The sequence below is a fragment of the Hemiscyllium ocellatum genome, chromosome 45 (genome assembly GCF_020745735.1).
Source record: "Hemiscyllium ocellatum isolate sHemOce1 chromosome 45, sHemOce1.pat.X.cur, whole genome shotgun sequence".
NCBI classification, from domain to species: Eukaryota; Metazoa; Chordata; class Chondrichthyes; order Orectolobiformes; family Hemiscylliidae; genus Hemiscyllium; species Hemiscyllium ocellatum.
The window spans coordinates 32,580,660-32,601,713 of NC_083445.1; the positions used below are offsets into that span (position 1 = coordinate 32,580,660).

The 21,054-nt window shown below is 45.9% G+C and overlaps 1 long non-coding RNA gene across 1 annotated transcript; it reads left to right on the top strand.

The window, feature by feature from the left end:
* Window positions 1-299: 299 nt before the first annotated feature.
* On the top strand, window positions 300-20,762 carry LOC132836071 (uncharacterized). The gene is made up of 4 exons (XR_009647322.1): window positions 300-377; window positions 10,480-10,551; window positions 16,091-16,242; window positions 20,533-20,762. It is a non-coding gene; the product is annotated as an uncharacterized LOC132836071 (long non-coding RNA).
* The last annotated feature ends 292 nt before the right edge of the window (window positions 20,763-21,054 follow it).

The window sequence follows — 21,054 nt, forward strand, 5'->3', positions numbered from 1 at the left end:
AGTCATTTCCGGCAGTAATGAGATGGAATAGCACTGTACTGTTTCTCCTGTTCTCTCTCCCAGTATTGTTCCTTATTACAATCTGACTGTTCCCCACCCAGCACAACAGGAGCTGTATTCTCCCTCACGGAGCTGGCTGAATTAAATCAGCAGCACGATCATTCCTGATGAAGGACTTATGCCCGAAATGTCAATTATCTCCCTCCTCCTGCTGTGACCTGCTGTGCTTTCCCAGCACCACACTCTCAACTGTGAAAAATCTCCAGAATCTGCAGTCCTCGCTTTCTCTGAGCACGGTGTTATCCTGTCGGGTTCGAACCCACTGGAAATGCTGACATGTCTTCTCCATGTGAACAGTTCCCAAAAGAAGGATAAATGTGAGAATGTTTTATTTCTTCAATGAAATAAATTTGAGAATTAGATAAATGGGGCAGATGGGATCTAGCTATAAGGTACCTGTTTAAATATGTTTAAATGCATAGTTTTTCCAGCTATGATCAAAAGCTACATGGACTCATTTGATTGATGCTCCAAAGATAATCTACTCGTGAATTAATCTCCATTTCCTGATGTTGTCCTGCAACATTAACCAATAAATCCCTCTGCTGGGATTGTCTTTTCTCCCAGTGATTCATGGGAAGTTTACACGTTCCCTGTTGTCACTTGATACTCACCTTCTCTGTGTAGCCTTTCCCCCCTTCCCCCCATTCTGATGTGTAACTCCATAACCTGTTGGGAAATATTTGGTGAGAGCTGTGCTCTGGGGATGGGGACTTCCCTCACCCTCCTCAGGTCCTCGGAGGAATCATTCCATAAGCTCATTGACTTGCGGATCGTCTGGAAGTCTGAACAGTGAGAGAAACTGGATGATCAGTCAGTACTCTGCAGACAGGGTAAGAATGTGCTAATTTAACATTTCTCACTCTGCTCAGCTCGCACTAAGGTGACTGTGTGAGTGTTATATGACATGAGGGTCACAGATATTTAATTCTGTCACCAAGTGGTTGAGAGATGTCAATTTCTTCATTAGCTTCACTAATCCTCAATGCCTTACTATGAGCATTTATTAGCTGTGAGATGAACAGAGCCCATGACCATCTCTAAAATAGACCCAGGAGGGTCAGTGACACTGGTTTTGGGTTTACTCCCTGAGTTAGCCATGCTCTGAAAATTGGAAACCCAGGGATGGACATCAGCAATCCCAAAATCAAGTTGCAGTTCCTGATTTGAAAGAGCTCAAGAGCCAAACTGTATTGGGGGGAGGTGGGGGGGGGGGGGGGGATTTTGTTCCCAAAGTAACCAGGTGAAGTTGGATGAAAGGGAGAGAATGGAAATAAGACAATGAAATGTTCCATCGGGAACAGCTCGGGTTATGACAGTGTCAGGTATATCCAGGAGAAAGAGATCAGGCTGGGTTACCAGATTGGACTGGATTAATGAATCCTCCACACGTCCCCCCAAGCTGGCCATCGAGACGGAGAGCCCCAGGTGGATACTCGGAGCCACCCTTTTAGTTTGGAGGAAACTGAGGTTGTTCAGAATGAGAAGGGGGAGTAAAACATACCCGACCTCATCCTTCCCAATCTGCCAGCTGCAGGTACATCTGTCCAGGACAGGATTGATAAGAGTGACCGGTAAGGAGACAAAGTCCCACCTTCACATTGAGAATACCCTGCATCATGTTGTGTGGCACTATCACCGTGCTAAATGGGACAGACTCTGAACTGATCGAGCAACTCAAGACTGGGGCATCCATGAGACACTGTGGGCCATCAACAGCTGCAGCACAATCTGTAACCTCACGGCCCGGCATATCCCTCTCCCAACTATTACCATCGCACCAGCGGATCAGCCCTGGTTCAACGGGGAGTGCAGGAGGGCATGCCAGGAGCAGTACCAGGCAGACCTGGAGATGAGGGCTCACCCTGGGGAAACTACCAAACAGCATAAGCAGCAAGTGATAGACAGAGTGAAGTGATCCCATGACCAACAGATCAGATTGAAACTCTGCAGTCCTGCTATATCCAGTCGTGAACAATGGTGGATAATTAAACAACTCACTGGAGGAGGAGGCTTCACAATGTCCCCATCCTCAATGATAGAAGAGCCCAGCACATCAGTATAAAAGATAAGGCTGTAGCTCTCACAGCAATCTTCAGCCAGAAGTGCTGAGTAGATGATCCAGTGGTCCCTAACATCACAGATACCAAGCTTCAGCCGATTCCATTCGCTCCACATGATATCAAGGAACAGTTAGAGACGGCGGATACTACGGACCCTGGCAACATTCCAGCAATAGTACTGAAGACTTGTGCTCCAGAACTTGCAGCTCTCTGGCCAAACTGTTCCAGTAGAGTTACAACACTGGTATCTACCCGACAATGTGGGCGGCACGGTGGCACAGTGGTTAGCACTGCTGCCTCACAGCGCCTGAGACCCGGGTTCAATTCCCGACTCAGGCGACTGACTGTGTGGAGTTTGCACGTTCTCCCCGTGTCAGCGTGGGTTTCCTCCGGGTGCTCCGGTTTCCTCCCACAGTCCAAAGATGTGCGGGTCAGGTGAATTGGCCATGCTAAATTGCCTGTAGTGTTAGGTAAGGGGTAAATGTAGGGGTATGGGTGGGTTGCGCTTCGGCGGGTCGGTGTGGACTTGTTGGGCCAAAGGGCCTGTTTCCACACTGTAAATCTAATCTAATCTAATGTGGAAAATTGCCCAGATATGCCCTGGAGATAAAAAGCAGGACAAATCCAACCTGGCCAATTCCCGCCCCATCACTCTTCTCTCCATCATCAGGAAAGTGATGGAAAGGGTCATTATCAGTGCTACCGAGCAGCACCTGCTCAGCAATAACCTGCTCAGCAATAACCTGCTCAGCAATAACCTGCTCAGTGACACCCAGTTTGGGTTCCCCCAGGGTCACTCAGCTCCTGACCTCATTACGGCCTTGGGTCAAACATGGACAAAGGAGCTGAATTCCTGAGGGGAGGGGTGGGGGTGGGGTTGGTGGGGTTTGTTGGGGGTTGGGAGTGTGGGTTGAGTGACAGCCCTTGACATTAAGGCTGCATTCAACTGGATGTGCCATCAAGAAGCCCTAACAAACATGGGTATCAGTGGGCAAACTCTCCGCTGGTTGGAGTCATACCTGACAGATAGGAAGATGGTGGTGGTGTTTGGAGGTCAGTCATCTCAGCTCCAGGACATCCCTGCAGGAGTCCCTCAGAGTAGTGTCCAAGCCCCAACCATCTTCAGCTGCTTCATCAGTGACCTTCCTCCCATCAGAAGGTCCGAAATGAGGATGTTCACTGATGATTGCACAATGTTCAGCCCCATTCACAACTCCTCAGATCCTGAAGCAGTCTGTGTCCAAACGCAACAAGATCTGTGCAATATACAGGCTTGGGCTAACAACTGGCAAGTAACATCCATGACACACAAATGCCAGGCTATGACTATCACCAATAAGTAACAATCTAACCACCGCCCCTTGACATTCAATGGTGTTAGTACTATCAACATCCTGGAAGTTGACCAGAAATTCAACTGGATTCACCCCATAAACACAATGGGCTACACGATCAGGTCAGGTGCTAGGAATAACTTACCCCCTGACTCCCCAACGCCTGTCCACCATCTACAAGGCACAAGGCAGGAGTGGGATGGAATACGCCCCATTTACCTGGATGGGTGGAGCCCCAATAACACTCAACACCATCCAGGATAAAGCAGCTGATTTGATTGGCACCACATCCACAAACATCTACTCCCTCCACCACGGATGCTCAGTAGCAGCAGTGTGTACTGTCTACAAGATGCACTGCAGAGATTCACCAAAGATCCTCAGACAGCACCTTCCAAACCCACGACCACGCCCATTTCGAAGGAAAAGGGCAGCATATACATGGGAACACCACCCCCTGCAAGATCCCCTCCAGAGCACTCACCATCCTGACTTGGAAATATATCGCCGTTGTTTCACAGTCACTGGGTCAGAATCCTGGAATTCCCTCCCTAAGGGCATTGTGGGTCAACCCACAGCAGGTGGACTGCAGTGGTTTAAGAAGGCAGCTCACCCCCACCTTCTCAAGGGGCAACTAGGGACTGGACAATAAATGCAGGGCCCAGCCAGTGACCCCCACATCCCACAACACCAATAAATAAATAAACCACGTTCAGCCTGGGACACCCTGTAGTGGATAGGGATTATTTGGACCACTGTATCAAGAAGAAGCAGGGAGCTCTGACAGCTCTGCTGGGAATAAAAGTGGAGACGGATTGGATGGCCATCGTGTAGTGGTTAGGCCCATGGGACTGGAAATTAAAAATGGTTGAAGTGATGTAAGGTGACAGAAGGATGGAAGTCCAATGGGAATGCCCAAGGGGAGAGGAATGGGGGAGGGATAGGAAGAAAGAAGTTCAGTGGGATAGGAACAAGATGAACAGTCGGTTGAGCAGGACAGTTCTAATGTATGGACCGTGGGAAGGAGGATAAAACAGCCCGGGGAACTATGATACTAAAGTCACAGAAGGGAAGGTCTGTGCAGGATCTGAGGTCACTGTTGCTTTTGGATACGACAGGTTGATGTTTAGTCGTGAGGTCATGGTCCAGGGTGGGGTCAGAGGAATTGCAGTTTGGCCTTTGCTGGGCAGAGGTCATTATGTCAAGCAACAACAGCAACATGGTGGCAATGTTTGGGGTGGACTTCAGAGAAAGGGGTGCAGCAGGATCAGAGGGAGACACACAAGTGGATGAGAGAGAAGAGCAGAGAGGTTGGGGGTGCCACCCTCATGAGAGTGCTTCACAGTTAAAAGATACTGGTGATCTTGTAGGGGGTGCTTGGTGACTAGCTGAAGGGAAACTGTTGGAGACGGGTGAAGGGATTGTTTTTGTTGGTGGGATGACTCCTGGGCAAACCAGTGGGCATGGAGATGGAGACAACAGAAGAGATCTTAGCATTGTTGAGGTCGATACATAAGGTGTGTAAGTCGAGGTCTTTACTAAGACAGAGAATTAAGGATCAGAGTGCACCAGGTCAGAAACTGTTGTGAATACCCAGATAGAGAATGGAATACAAGGAAGGCAGGTCGTTTGAGAGAATGATGGGGGAGGAAGGATCTGGATGTGTGTTGATACCCATTCTTTGATGAAGCTTGTGATCCTTGACCCCTGAAGGCACAGAGTGAAGTGAAAGATGAAGTGAAACTCTGGAAGCTGGACAGTTTTAAGAGAGGCTGAGTCAGTTCCTGTTGAAGGGGGAAATCAAGGCAGCTTGTATGTGGTCCCTGGCATGGGAAGGGGACAAAAGATGGAAGACCACAGCACTTGGAAAACATTGTCACCATCAGGCCAAGTTAATCTGGATTTGGGAAAGGGAAGCCATGCGTGAGAAATTTACTGGAAGATTTGAGGATATAATTAATGGAGTTGATAAGATAGAGCCAGTTAATATGGTTTTCTTGAACAAACAGAAAGTTTCAACTTGGTCCCATCGAGAGATGAGCATGTCAAATTAAAGCACATGGGAGTGGAAATGGTGCACAGACATCGATAGAGAACTGCATTGTCAGAAAAGATACAAAGAGCGTGAATAAATGGGACGTTTTCCAAGTTACAGGCAGTGATGAGTGAGCTACCCAGGGATCAGTGCTGGGAAACCTTTTATTCACCATGTTTATCCCTGATTTAGATGAGGGAAATGGATGAGGCTTTGGTAAGGTTGCTCTGGAAGGTTAGATCACATGGAATCCAGGGGGAGCTGGTAGCCTGGACACAGAGTTGGCTTGATGGTTGGAAGCAGAGGGTAATGTGGAAGGATGCTTGTTCTGGAGGCCTGTGACCAGTGGAGTGCCTCAGGGTCGGTGCTGGGCCCATTGTTGTTTGTTATCGACATCAATGATTCGGATGAGAATGTACAAGGCAGGGTTAGTAAGTTTGCAGATGACACTAAAATAGACGGTATGGTGGACAGTGAGGAAGGTTATCAGAAATCGCAGCAGGACCTTGATCAGTTGGAGAAGTGGGTGAGAAAGGGTAAATGGAATTTAATATAAATAAGTGTAAGGTCTTGCATTTTGGAAAGTCAAATCAAGGTAGGAACTTCATGGTGAATGGTGGGGCCTTAGGGAGTGGAGTGGAACAGAGGAACCTTGGAGTTCAGGTGCACAGTTCTCTCTCTGAAAGTGGAGTCCCAGGTAGACCGGGCAGTGAAGGAGGCTTTTGGCACACTGGCCTTTATCAGTCAGGGCATTGAATACAGGGGTAGAGAAGTTATGTTGCAGCTGTACAGGACATTGGTGAGGCTGCACTTGGAGTACTGTGTTCAGTTTTGTGGTCACATTGTTGTAGGAAGGATGCTATTAAACTGGAAAGAGTGCAGAAGAAGTTTACAAGGATGTTGCCAGGACTCAATGTTCTGAGTTATAGGGAGAGGGTGGACAAGCTAGGACGTTTTTTATTTAGAGTGTAAGAGACTGAAGGGCGACGTTGTAGAGGTGTATAAGAATCATGAGAGGTATGGATCAGGTGAATGTACTCAGTCTTTTTCCCAGGGTTGGAGTTTAAGTTTAGAGGAAAAGAATAAAAGGGAACCTGAGGGGCAACATTTTTACACAGACGGTGGTACTCATATGGAATGAGCTGCCAACAGAAGTGGTTGATGTGGGTTTGTTAAAAATATTTAAAAGGCATTTGGACAAAGGTTAGGTTAGGAAAGGGTTAGAAGGATATGGGCCAAGTGCAGGGAGATGGGGTTAGCGTGGAGAGACCTCTTGGTCAGCATGAGCCAGTTTGGGCTGAAGGACCGGTCTCCATGCTGTAGGACTCACTGACTCGATGTAATATCACCAAGTTTGAAGATGCTGCAAAGCTGGGTGGTTTCAAAGCTTCAGGGTGATTTGGAGACGCTGAGTGAGTGGGCAGGTGTATGACAGAGGCAGTATAGTGCGGACAAATGTGAGGTTCCCCACTTTGGGAACAAAAGCAGGAAGGCAGGTTCTAATTGGAATGGTAATAGATTGGGAGAGGGGTGTGGAGTGTGCAGTGGGACCTGGGTGTCCTTGTGCACCAGTCACTGAGGTCACCATGGAGGTGCAGCAGGAGGTGAAGAAGGTAAATGGTACGTTGGAGATGATTCAAGCCCGGGACAGGGATATGTTGCTGCCATTGTACAGGGCTGGAGAAATGAGGGGGAATCTCAAAGAAACCTATTAAGTTCGAACAGAGCTAGACTGGGTAAATGCAGGAAGGATATTCCTCATGGTGGGGGAGTCCAGCACTAGGGGGCACAGTTTAACAATACAGGGTTGGGTATTTCGGACAGAGGTAAGGCAAAATCTTTTCACCCAGCGAGCGGTGATCCTGTGGGAATCTCTGACACAGAAAGCAGTTCCGGTTAGAGATATGTGAAGTCTTAGCAGCCCCCATTACCGATCAGATACAGCACCTAACTATTCTAATCCCAATTTCCAGAACTTGCCCCGTAGTCTTGCATGTGTTGGGATCACAAGTGTCCATCGAAATATTTATAAAATGTGATGAGGGTTTCTGTCTCTACACCCTTACAGGTCATGAGTCCCAGATTCCCTCTCTCCTCTGAATAAAAGAAAAGTATTTCCCTCACATCTTCTCGAAACTTTCTGCCCCTACTTTAAACTCTGCCCTGAGTCACTGATCTCTTCATCTTAGGGAAAAGGGTTCTGCCTGACTAACAGATCAGCCCCTCATCTCAGTCATGGCTCCTCTCAGCCTCGAGTAAAAAATGAGGTCTGCAGATGCTGGAGATCACAGCTGCAAATGTGTTGCTGGTCAAAGCACAGCAGGTTAGGCAGCATCTCAGGAATAGAGAATTCAACGTTTCGAGCATAAGCCCTTCATCAGGAATAAGAGAGAGAGAGCCAAGCAGGCTGAGATAAAAGGTAGGGAGGAGGGACTAGGGGGAGGGGCGATGGAGGTGGGATAGGTGGAAGGAGGTCAAGGTGAGGGTGATAGGCCGGAGTGGGGTGGGGGCGGAGAGGTCAGGAAGAGGATTGCAGGTTAGGAGGGCGGTGCTGAGTTGAGGGAACCGACTGAGACAAGGTGGGGGGAGGGGAAATGAGGAAGCTGGAGAAATCTGAATTCATACCTTGTGGTTGGAGGGTTCCCAGGCGGAAGATGAGGCGCTCCTCCTCCAGCCGTCGTGTAGTTGTGCATACTCAGCCTCCTCTGCTCTCAGGAAAGTAACACCAGTCTGTCCCACCTCTCTTCATTCCTGATCCAGTCCAGTGCAGGCAGCATCCTGGTTAATCTCGTCTGCACCCTCTGCAGTGCTACCGCATCCTTCCTACAATGTGGATTAGTCATGGCTCCAAATTTTCCTTTCAAGTGAAATAGTAATTCTTTCAATTTAATACACGGCATTTGCTGCTGCAGTGATGTGCTTTTCTCTACACTGGAAAGGAGAAAGTGAGGTCTGCAGATGCTGGAGATCAGAGCTGAAAATGTATTGCTGGAAAAGCGCAGCAGGTCAGGCAGCATCCAAGGAGCAGGAGAATCGACATTTCGGGCATGAGCCCTTCTTAAGGAATGAGGGAGGTGTGTCCAGCAGGCTAAGGTAAAAGGTAGGGAGGAGGGACTTGGCGGAGGGGCGTTAGGAATGCGATAGGTGGAAGGAGGTCAAGGTGAGGGTGATAGGCCGGAGTGGGGATGGGGGCGGAGAGGTCAGGAAGAAGATTGCAGGTTAGGAGGGCGGTGCTGAGTTCAAGGGATTTGACTGAGACAAGGTGGGGGGAGGGGAAATGAGGAAACTGGAGAAATCTGAGTTCATCCCTTGTGGTTGGAGGGTTCCTCGGCGGAAGATGAGGCGCTCTTCCTCCAGCCGTCGTGTTGCTATGGTCTGGCGATGGAAAGACCAAAATGAGACTGGGTCTTATTTTGTGGATATCCCTCCATTCTGCATTAGCCCAACCCTGGGCCTTCTGTAGCTTGGGATGTTCATTCTTCTCTTTGATCCAACATGGACCTTCCTGTCTGTGGCTGTTCATGCTCTAGTGAGCAGGCTTGTAGGAGGCTGGGAGAACACAGCAAGCCCGGGAGTATCAGGAGTGAAAAATGTGTTGCTGGAAAAGCGCAGCAGGTCAGGCAGCATCCAAGGAGCAGGAGAATCGACGTTTCAGGCATAAGCCCTTCTTCAGGCTTATGCCCGAAATGTCTATTCTCCTGCTCCTTGGATGCTGCCTGGCCTGCTGCGTTTTTCCAGCAACATGCTTTCAGCTCTGATCTCCAGCATCTGCAGTCCTCACTTTCTGCTCGGGAGTATCAGGAGGTTGACACGGCAACGTGTTTCAGGTGGAACCCTCCTTCAGGACCGCACTGTTCTGGTTCTTGGTCTTTGCTCTGTATTTTCTCCATTTTCTTTTTGAATTATCTGACCAAGCCCCCCTTTAAATGTTGATCTGAACTCCACTCCCACCCATTTACCTGGTTCTGATGACAGATTTTAAAATCGTTTGCACAAAGGAATTTTGAACCTATTCCTTTGTTGAGCTGGGTGATCATTTTCAGTTGAAGACCTCGAGTTAAAAGGTAGCTCACCAACCAGTTGATATAATTTCTGTTGATTTCACCCATAACGATCTCTCCGAACTCTCTCCAGTGCCATGGTGACTGAGTGGTTAGTGCTGCTGCCTTTCAGTGTCAGGGACTCAGGTTCATCTCGAGCCTTGGGTGACTGTCTGTCTGTGTGGAGTTTGCACCTTCTCCGTGTGTCTGGGTGGGTTTCCTCTGGTTTCCTTCCCCTGTCCAAAGATGTGCAGATTAGGTGAATTGGCTGTGCTAAGTTGCCCATAGAGTTCAGGAATGTGGAGGTGAGGGGTGCATTAGTCAGGGTAAATGTAGAGTAATAGGGTGGGGGAATGGGTCTGGGTGAGTTACTCTTCGGAGGGTCGGTGTGGACTTGTTGGGCCGAAGGGCCTGTTACCACACTGTCGGGAATCAATGATCTCTGATTCGATGATGATCTAATGAAGAGCCAAGACTGACCTTGTTCTCCAAACCGTGCCACTTGATCTGAAATGTTGCTCCTGAGAATGTTCACGAGAATTTTAATCCAAGTGTTCAAAATTGCAAGAAGCCTGGACAGAATCAATATCGTCTGAGTGACAATGTTGAGTTAGACGATTAGCAAAGGAACTAACAGTGCCATGGGTTACTAGGCTTCCACAATGACCGGTTCCGATCTGGAGAGTTTGACCAGGTTGGTTAGAGACAAAAACACTGCAAATGTTGGAATCCAAAAATAGACAGGCAGGAGGCTGGAAGAACACAGCAAGGCAGATTCAATCATGGTTTTTGAAAGAGAATTATCTCAGCAGCTAAAGAGAAAAAAGAAACGATAGAGTAAGGCAGGAGAGTGAGAAACCGGCTGTTTTCCTCTTATAGAGAGCTGGCATGAATTACTTTCTATGCTTCAACATTTCTCTGAGATTTTCTCATTGATATTCTTGCAGCTCGAGGAACCTCTGAACAGACTAAAAGCTTCATCGCTGAACTTAGGAATGAAATGTCACAGCTGTAGGAGAGTAAGTGTAATTTCTAGTTTTTCACTCAGTAAGGTCTCTGAATGATACATAATACTGGATCGTTACACACTGCTGACTGAGGTTTCTAAGTACAATCATATCTGGAGTGGTCACATCAACAAATGATTCTAAACAGTGATAAGGAGATATTGCTTCTAATCTCTAATAAAGTCCTTTTACAGATTTCCAAATGGATGCAGTTACTGTACTTTAGATTACAAATTACGAGAGGATTTTAAAGGGTTGGGTCCATAAATCCATATAACATCGAACATTGAACATAGAACATAGAAAAGTACAGTACAGAACAGGCCCTCTGGCCCACGATGTTGTGCCGAGGTTTAATCCTAATATAAAATACAGTAACTGAACCTACGCACCCCTCAACTCACTGCTATCCATGTGTATGTCCAGCAGTCGCTTAAATGTCCCTAATGACTCTGCTTCCACCACCACAGCTGGCAACACATTCCATGCATTCACCACTCTCTGTGTAAAGATACTACCTCTGACGTCTCCTTTATACCTTCCCCCTAATATCTTCAAACTATGACCCCTCATACCAGTCAACCCTGCCCTGGGGAAACGTCTCTGGTTATTGACTATCTATTCCTCTCATTATTTAGTACACCTCGATCAGGTCTCCTCTCTTCCTCCTTCTCTCCAGAGAGAAAACTCCAAGCTTTTTTAACCTCTCTTCATAAGGCAAGCCCTCCAGTCCAGGCAGCATCCTGATAAACCTTCTTTGCACCCTCTCTAAAGCCTCTGTATCTTTCCTATCGTAGGGCAACCAGAACTGGACACAATATTCCAAGTGTGGTCTCACCAGGGACTGGTAGAGCCGCAGCAAAACCTCACGGCTCTTAAACTCGATCCCCCTGTTAACGAAAGCCAAAACACCGTATGCTTTCTTAACAACCCTATTCACTTGGGTGGCAACTTTGAAGGATCTCTGTACTTGCACACCCAGATCCCTCTGCTCCTCCACACTGCCAAGAATCCTGTCTTTAATCTTATATTCAGCATCGAGTTCGACCTTACAAAATGCATCACTTCACATTTATCCAGGTTGAACTCCATCTGCCATTTCTCAGCCCAGCTCTGCATCCTGTCTATGTTGCACTGCAGTCTGCTGTAGCCCTCTATGCTATCAATGATACCTCCAACCTTCGTGTCATCTACAAATTTACTAACCCAACCCTCAACCTCCTTATCCAGGTCATTTATAAAAACTACAATGAGCAGAGGCCCAAGTATAGAGCCCTGCGGGACCCCACCAACACTGACCTCCAGGCAGAATACTTTCCATCTACAACCACTCTCTGCCTCTGTCAGCCAGCCAATTCTGAATCCAGATAGCCAAATCTCCCTACATCCCATACTCCCTGACTTTATGAATGAGCCTTGCTGAAGTCCATATACATCACAGCCACAGCTCCACCATCGTCGACCTGTCTTGATACCTCCTCAAAGAACTCAATAAGATTTGTGAGGCATGACCTGCCCCTCACAAAGCCATGCTGACTGCCTTTAATCACACTATGCCTTGCCTAATAGTCATAAATCCTATCCCTCAGAATTCTTTCCACAACTTTGCTGACCACAGACGTGAGACTGACTGGTCTGTAATTGCCAGGGATTTCCCTATTACCCTTCTTGAAAAGTGGAACAACATTCGCCTCCTTCCAATCCTCCGGTACAACTCCTGTGGAGAGTGAGGAGGCAAATGTTCTCGCCAGTGGCTTAGCAACCTCCTTTCTCACTTCCCGGAGCAGCCTAGGATAAATCTGGTCTGGCCCTGGGGACTTATCAATCTTAATGTTTTCCAAAATTTCTAGCATATCAACTTCATCAATCTTGATCTGGTCAAGACTGTATCCCAGCTCCTCTCAGTTTCCCTTGACAACAAGTTCCCTTTCCTCAGTGAAAACCAAAGCAAAAAACTCATTAAGGGCTTCCCTGTCTGCTCAGACACCATGCACAAGTTCCCTACGCTATTCCTGATCGGCCCTACCTTCTCCCTGATCATCCTCTTATTCCTCACGTACTTGTAAAATGCCTTTGGGTTCTCCCTAATCCTTCTTGCCAAGCCTTTTTTGTGCCTCCTCCTGGCTCTCCTCATAACAACATCATCGTGTTCCATGCTGATGGCACTGTTCAGTGTTCACTCTTTCAGACTCATGTCCAATCCTTCTCCCATGGTTTACTTTTCATTATTACTATTGTACATTGTGTATATAAATATTTTTACAATCATTACATTTGCCACTGTTACCACATCATCCACTTCACAAATTCAGGGGATCCAGTGGTTTCAGTGTCCTCCTGGATTTTGAATTATTTCAAAATGCCTGGACTCTTCCATTTCACTCACAGATGGATAAGATCCACCATTTTGATGACACCTGCACAACAAATGTTTCCGTGCAGCTCAGTTGGCTGAATGGCTAGTTTGTGATACAGAGTAACACCGATAGCATGGCTTCAGTTCCTGAACAAGCTGAGGGTATGATGGATATCTCACCTCTTCAGTGTCACCCCTTGCCTGAGCAGTGGTGACCCTCAGTTTAATCTCCCAGCCGTTAGCTCCTCTAACAAGCGAGTGGCATGATGAAGCCTTCACTTTTACACAATAGCAGCAATACTGTACTGAACAATTCAAAGCTTTTTAAGTGAGGAAAGAAACACATTTTTATCAGGAAGATGTAGTTGAGAGATGTAGGTGAAATAAAATACTTAATTGGACAACTCAAAGAAAATAATTCTTAAGATGCAGAATTACTTCAAAATTAGGGGGAATGCAATGACCTATTGTTATTCTCACAGGACTGTTAATCCAGGCACACTGGTAATGTCCTGTGAACCTGGGGTTAAAACTTATCATAGCAGATGGTAGAATATGAATTCAATAAAAATCTAGAATTAAACGTCTAATAATGATGATGGATCCATTGGTGATTGTTGGAAAACACCGATCAGGTTCACTAATGTTCTTTCGGGAAGGAAAATAAAATCCCTACCTGGTCTGACCTATGCCAAACCCACAGCACTGTGGTTGGCTCTTCTGGGTAATTAAAAATGGATAATAAATGCTGGCCTGGAATTATTCCAACAAAAATTCAAAATCAAATATTGAAGAACTAGTTAACTTTTGCATTCAACTGTGACTGTAAGGTGATGATTCTGTTGCTTCTCGTGATATAACCAAAACAAAATTAGTGAACTTCTGCCAAATTTTGAAATTATTTTAATCTTCAGACAAATAAAATTCTTGAAAAAAGGGGAAGGCCACAGTCAATTTTATGAATGATCTCAGCAGGTTAGGAGGAGAATGGGGCAACATGGCAGTGCAGTTAACTATCACTTTTACACGCTCAATAGCTTAATGATTGTGTTCTTTCCAAAATGGCAGGAACTGCTTGTCTTGTGTATTATTGGAAACTCGAGGATGATGTAGGTGAGGCCAGTATCCCATCACCAAGTCACCCTTTATTTATATGTGCACAGGACATGGACTCTGACCAGCTCGCTCAGAGCCAGCCCCTAGAGTGAGGAGACTCTCTGAGACTCTTGTTTAGATCTGTCAGCCAGGGCTCCCTGATTGGCCCAGGCTAACAGCCCCAATGAGGGATCTCATTTCTACTGAGATCTGCCTGGCCAGCCACCTTCCAATCACGGTGGGTGGGAAACTGATTCAAAATCATTACATCATATCTTATACGAGGACATTCGGTGAGAATATTTTTCCTTGTTTTACCTTGGGTGCATATGCCAAACTGTACCTGTGTTCATGAGTTATTACAATTTTTCTCCTCATATAACGAAACAGTTAATGATTTTCAACAATTCTTTCAAATCTCCTCATAATCTTCTCTGGGTGGAGAGCAATCTCACCTTCTCACTCCATGGACTAACATTTCTCTTTCTCACATTATCCCAGAAACTCTCTTCTGTTTCATCTTTAAGGGCTGGACATCATTCTGAAAGAGTAGTACTCTAGGTGAGAGTGAACAACTGGTTTAAAAAATAACGTCCTAGCACTATTTCCAGATCCTAAATGTCTTCACAACTGTAATTTGTTCTGTAAATATCAAAAATTGCAACTCAGTAGCTCTCTGTTCCAGTATCAACTGCCAAGTTCTAAAATTTATTTTGTTGCTTCTTCTTTCTTCCTTTCAAAATGCATCACTTCACAATTCTTAGCTGGTAATCCCTTTGTGTTCTGTCCCTGTCCAATTCCCCAAACTGTTTCTGCTTTCCTGAAGTCTGTCATTGTCCTTGTTACTGTCTGTTATATTTAGTACCACTTCACTCTGCGAGAGCTGTTATCTTTCACAATGGTATCAGCTTTGACAATGGTTGAAGTTATAAGAGGAGTAATATCTGAGAAAACTATATCGTTGTTGGGAACTGTAGTAATTTCCAGCATTTAAAGTGTGTCACAGCACAACAGGAGGCTATTTAGATCAACATGGTGATTGTGGTTCTTTAAAGAAGCAAGCATGATTTCCGAGCAGGAGTAAGGTCAGAGCTAATCGGATTATTCCATGTTCCCGATAGAAACATTTTCTAATATATTTCCTCAGAGATGTGACGACATGACTCTGGAGCAAGTGGGACTGAACCCAGACCTCCCGGTTCAGAGGTAGAGATATTACCACTGAAAACCAGTGTGAGAAACAAAGATCACACACTTCAATAATTTCAGTCTGAGACAAGATCTGAATCAGTAGTGTCATTTATTTCACACTTGCAAGTGGGTGCGATGTCCACAAGGCAGGGAAAAAAAAGACCCTGAATTCAACGAATACTCGATATTTATATAATTTGGTTTCTATATTTTCTTTATTTCATTGCTCCTCCCCTGTTTACATCCTCCACTTCCCAAAGACCAGTACCCATTACTCCTGTTCATCTCTTGCCTTATCCGGCCTCATCTGTGACAAAATGCTTATTTCTGGCCTCACAAGGCCGTTTGACCTCATCCCGCTGTGGGTCATTGTTAGGCATATCCTTTCCTTACCATTATCTACTCCCTCCATCTGTGCTTTCACCAACCATACTGATCCCAATGACCTTCTAATTGGGGTTTGTTTAATTGGGGTTTGTTAATTGGGGTTTGTTCCTGTGTTTCTGTATAAGTGGGAAACAGATGTTTATACCTACTGTTTGTACAGGCGTATCTAGCTTCACTGCCTCCCCTCACAGCATCTTATCTAGTCGCCTGTAATGTCTACCATTGTTTTGCAGTCCCGTTTCTTTCTTGCATACAATTTTAGCTAATACAAAAAAAAAATTATGTATTTCCTCCACATAGTTTCCTTTCTTGTTGACTCAGCTCTTGGCTGAAACAATTACACACTGGGTGTGAGTTCATTTACTTTGTATAAGTAATTGTAATTGCAGAAGTAACATTACTTTACCTATATCCCACAAACAGTAAATGCAGCCTGCCATGTAAAATGTCAGTAAATAAGGACATCTGTAAGATACTGTCGTGTCTCAGCTATTTCTCATGTTTATCTCAATACCCTCACAGATCTGCTTCACATCCAACTGCCCGACCAGTGGAGCCAGGGGAACCAAAGGCGTTACTACGTTTCAACACAGAAAACAACTTGGAAAGAAGCTCAGACATTCTGTGAATCCATGGGGGCCCACCTTGTTGTCATTAACAATGCTGAGGAGCAGGTTGGAACAATCTGTTCGGTTCATTGGTTGTCAGACTGCAGTCTCACTTGGAGCAAATCACTTGTTCCGTTTTTCCTGTTAGGTTATGGATAAGAAGCTGAAGTTGTTGTGAAAGGAAATGATTTATGAAGGGTGCACTGACTCATTATTTCAGATGAACATCCCATTTAGCAGCTGCAGTGGGTCACTTAGCCCCTGGAGATTGCTCCATTATCCAATCAGATCACAGCTGGGCAGATTGCTTCATATTTCTGCTGACTCCAGGTAACCATTCACCAGCACCACCTCCCCCACCCCTCCTCCACTAACCAGCAATCTATCTATCTCTGTCTTCAGAACATTCAAGGACACTGCTTTCACCAACTTTTCAAAGAATCATCACTCACCGTGAGGAATGTTATTTTCTTATCTGTCTAAAATTTACCAGGACCCATACGGCCTTCATATCAGGATGGCTGGAGTACAGGGACCCAGATGTCATGCTGTAGTAATCCACTTGAATTATTGTGAATGGATCTGGGCACCACACCTTAGGAAGGTGTTTTGGCCCTGGAGGGGTATAAAAAAGATTTACAGAGGTCAAATCTGGAATTCAAGGGTTAAGTTATGAGGAGAGATTAGGCAGATGGGACCTTGTATTCTCTGAAACTTAGAAGGTTAAGAGATAATCTAATCGAGGTTTTCAGGATATTACAGATAGATAAAGACACACTTTTTCTATTGGTTGAAGATTCTCGAATTGACTGGAGTTTAGGTGAATGAGAGGTGATCACATTGAAACGTATCAGATTGTTACGGGGTTTAATGAGGTAAATGCTGAGATGCTGTTACCCCTCATGGGAGACTCTAGAACCACAGTGCACAGTCTGAGAAAGGAGGAGTGCCAATTTAAGACTGAGATGAGGAGGAATCTCTTCTCTCAGAGAGTGGAGACTCTTTGGAGCTCCTTATCACAGAGAGCTGTGGGGAAGAGATTTTGTTTATGTTTAAGCCTGAGTTAGATTATAACATAGAACATAGAGCATCATAACGCATTACAGGCCTTTCATTCCTTGATGTTGCACTTACCTGTGTCTTGGAATGTGTGCTGGTGAATAGGTGAGTGGGTAGGTGAGGTGAGGTGGGTGATTGGGTAACTGTGGGGTCAGGAAGTAGTTGGTTTGGCTGGGGTGGGGGGAGTATCTGGATTAGTGGTGCTGGAAGAGCACAACAGTTCAGGCAACATCCAAGGAGCAGCGAAATCAACGTTTCGGGCAAAAGCCCTTCATCAGGAATAAAGGCAGTGAGCCTGAAGGGTGGGGAGATAAGCTAGAGGAGGGTGGGGGTGGGGAGAAATGCCTGGTCTGATATGATCTTCCATCAAGTCCATATAAATGGGTTCATTTGGAAGCATTGTTTGGGTAAGATTTTTGCAGTTTTTCATCCAGTACGTTGCTTCAAGAAAGAGCATGAAATACATTTCATTATTCGAACGTCTCTGGGCTATTGACTTCCAGAGGAACCCGGACAGACCAGGGAAAGTGGGAATAGTGGCCTGGAAACCTGGCCATTTTCTTTCGAGTTTATCTGAACTGGTGGATGGTGCCCGTGAGTTGGCACATGATAGTTCTTCAAAGTGAGAATTCCTTGGCTTCATCCCTATCCAGATCCTTCCTTCCATGTGGGACCAACTGCTTCTGGATGCTGGAAGGAATGAATCTGAACCCAAGTTGGTCGGGTGGGTAAGAATACCTACGGGGTGTTGGCTTTCTTTAACAGGGGGATTGAGTTTAAGAGCCGGAAGATCATGCTGGAGCGTTATGGAACCAAGGTTAGACCACAGTTGGAATATTATCTTCAGTTCTGGTCAACTCACTATAGGAAGGATGACGAAGCTTTAGAGAGGGTGCAGAGGAGATTTTCCAGGATGCTGCCTGGACTGGAGGGTGTGTCTGATGGAGAAAGGTTTTCCCATTAGAGCAAAAAAGGACAAGAGGGAACTTGATAGAGATGTACAAGATGATGTGAGGCTTAGATAGAGAGAATAGCTCGAGACATTTTCCCAGGGAAGGAATGGCTATCATGAGGGGGCATAATTTTAAGGTGATTGGTAGAGAGTTTAGGAGAGTCGTCAGAGGTCAGAGAGTCATCGAGATGTACAGCACAGAAACAGACCATTCAGTCCAGGTTCTTTCCACAGAGAGTGGTGGGTGTGTGGAACGCACTGCCAGCGGTGGGAGTAAAGTCAGATATATTAGAGCTATTTAAGCTACTCTTGGATAGGCACATAGGTGATAGCAAAATGAAGGGTATGTTCGTAAGTTGGATCTTAGATTAGGATAAACATCGGTACAACATTGAGAGCTGAAGGGCCTGTGCTGTGCTGTACTAATCTATATCCCACGTTCTCACTGATACAAAGGTCAAAGGCCACCATTGTATCGGTGTTGACCTTGCTTGTACTCTTCCTGGGCACTGTCATTATTGCTGGATAATATCTTTGTGTTCACTGTTTGGATTCTCCCATGGCTTCATATTTAAGTCAGTCTCATTTCAGCACTGTGAGGAGAAATCAAACCTGGAGTTTCCACTTGAATCCAGTCAATTGACGATTAAGAATTTGTCTCTGCATGTTATTATTTTAACGGTTTAACAGTCAGAGTTTTATGAGTCAGAGGGAAAAGTACCTGCCGTTCGTACCAATGCACTAAAGAGCTGTGATTGAAAATTAATGTTTCTGTGGGATGAACATACAGGGCTGAATCTTCCCCATATTTTGGCCCAATCTCATTTGTGTCACGGTCTGTCTGCATGGATCAGTGACTTTTCTCCTGCTATTGTCACAAACTCACCTCTTTATCCAAAGTGAGCCCGGTTCTTTTGCATGCTGCAGTTGGTAATGCTTCCCACTTTCAGGAAATCTCGAATCCCTAGCGCTGGCACTCTTCTCCAAAGTCCACCCTGCCCTTGTTCAAGCACTGTCTGTCTGCCTTGAATCCTGAAGAAGGGTTCTACCTGAAACATTGCCTTCCCTCCCTCCTGATGCTGCCTGGCTTGCTGTGTTCTTCCAGCCTCCTGCCTGTCCACCTTTGGCCCAGAGCTGGATGAAGAAGGTCTATGACCTTCTCTGCTTTGTCAGGACGAGTCCAGCCACCTTCTTTCAGCTCCCTCACACTCTCTATTACACACCTCCCAAAAAACTCATGCTCAACAAATCTCACTATTGCATGCAACGTCTACCCTCCCTCACTCCCCCATTCAGTTGTCCCACATCACTAACCCTGCAGAGCCTCAGTACCGTCCACTTACTCACTCTCCATTTTCCCTCGGCCTGCTCCAGCACTAACAACTGTGCCAGCCACATTCACCTTCATTTCTTCCTTTCCCTCAAGGCAAGAGAAAGCAGATAATAATAGGGCAGGAAGAGACAAGACAGAATGACCAATGTTTGGTGCTTTACCCTGACTGACTATATCCAAGCCCCTGGACTGATACCAGGGGCTTCCCTTGCCTTACTGTAGTGGGATTCACCTCCCACCCCCACCCTGACTGAAGGATGCCTTCCTTGATGGGAATGAAGCCTCGTTTCTTTAGACTTGATGCAGCCTGCTCCAGTCTAGGAGCTGAGTGTGTGCGCCCTCCATGTGAGGTGTCCTTGCAGTAGCATTCTGATGATAGGACAGGAAGTGGATCAGAGGTTCGTCACGATGGTGCTGTGGGGCTGCTGTGTGTGGTACGTTAATCTCCCTGGCCATGAGGTGTGTGAGTCTGTGACCCAGTGAGGGAGCCCTGAGATGATATTGCTGGGTGTACAGAATAGAGGGCCAGAGGAACAAGCAGCTTGCTGGAGCCACCAGGCAGCTGCTGGAGCTTTATACCAGAAACCCCGGCATCTCGTTCCTACACAGCATGTGCCTAATCCTACCTGTGTGTTAATGAGGTGACATTATGTAATAACGAGTGATAATCCCCATTAATAAGGTCTTACGCTGTCCATGAGCTAGAACCTCACCTCAAACTCTGGAATTTAGTTAGAAATTGCAACTTGTTGTTTCTGGGGTCCAGGAAGCCCTCACTCAATTTCTCCATCATTCTCCCACATTCCTTGCCATATCCCAAGTCATGCAGAGACTTTACGAGAACATTCCTTCTATATGTGGTGAATCCCTACCCCCCCCCCCCCAGTTACGGTGTTTGTCAGAGAGCCCTCAGTTTCCAGGAGAAACTCTTGTCTGTATCAGAGAAAGTTCTGAAATGAAATGTAATATTGAGCAGTCCATTGATTCTGTTCCATGTTCTCTCCTCTTTCAGGTGTTGGGACAGCAGTCAGCCGAATGGCCATGAAAGTTATGAAGAAGTCTGTGTGGTGACTTCCTGCAGTGGGCAATGGCATGATTGGCCGTGCGATTCTATTCATACCTCAATCTGTGAAAAATCAGCATAATGTTGTTTTCCTTTTTGTTACAATTGATGGAAAGTAAATCTGTTAATAAATATTCAATCCATGTTGTTATGGCCAAGATGGGAGGCGTGTCACACAGTACAACATCGTTCATTGTCTGACCCAGATCCTGATACAGACAATCAAAACCTATTCCCATATTAGGCTTGAAATAAAATGAGCCATGGACCATGTTCCTTTCAAAAATATAGATTTTTTATGAAATAAAATTACTCATTGAAAATATAAAACTATTTAATGCACTTAGTTCATGAAGAGAAAATGTAAATGTGTCCCTTCCACACATACACACAGTCTTACACACATTGTGTATCTCACTCACACACACACACACACACACACACACACACAGTCTCACTGTAACTGACGCA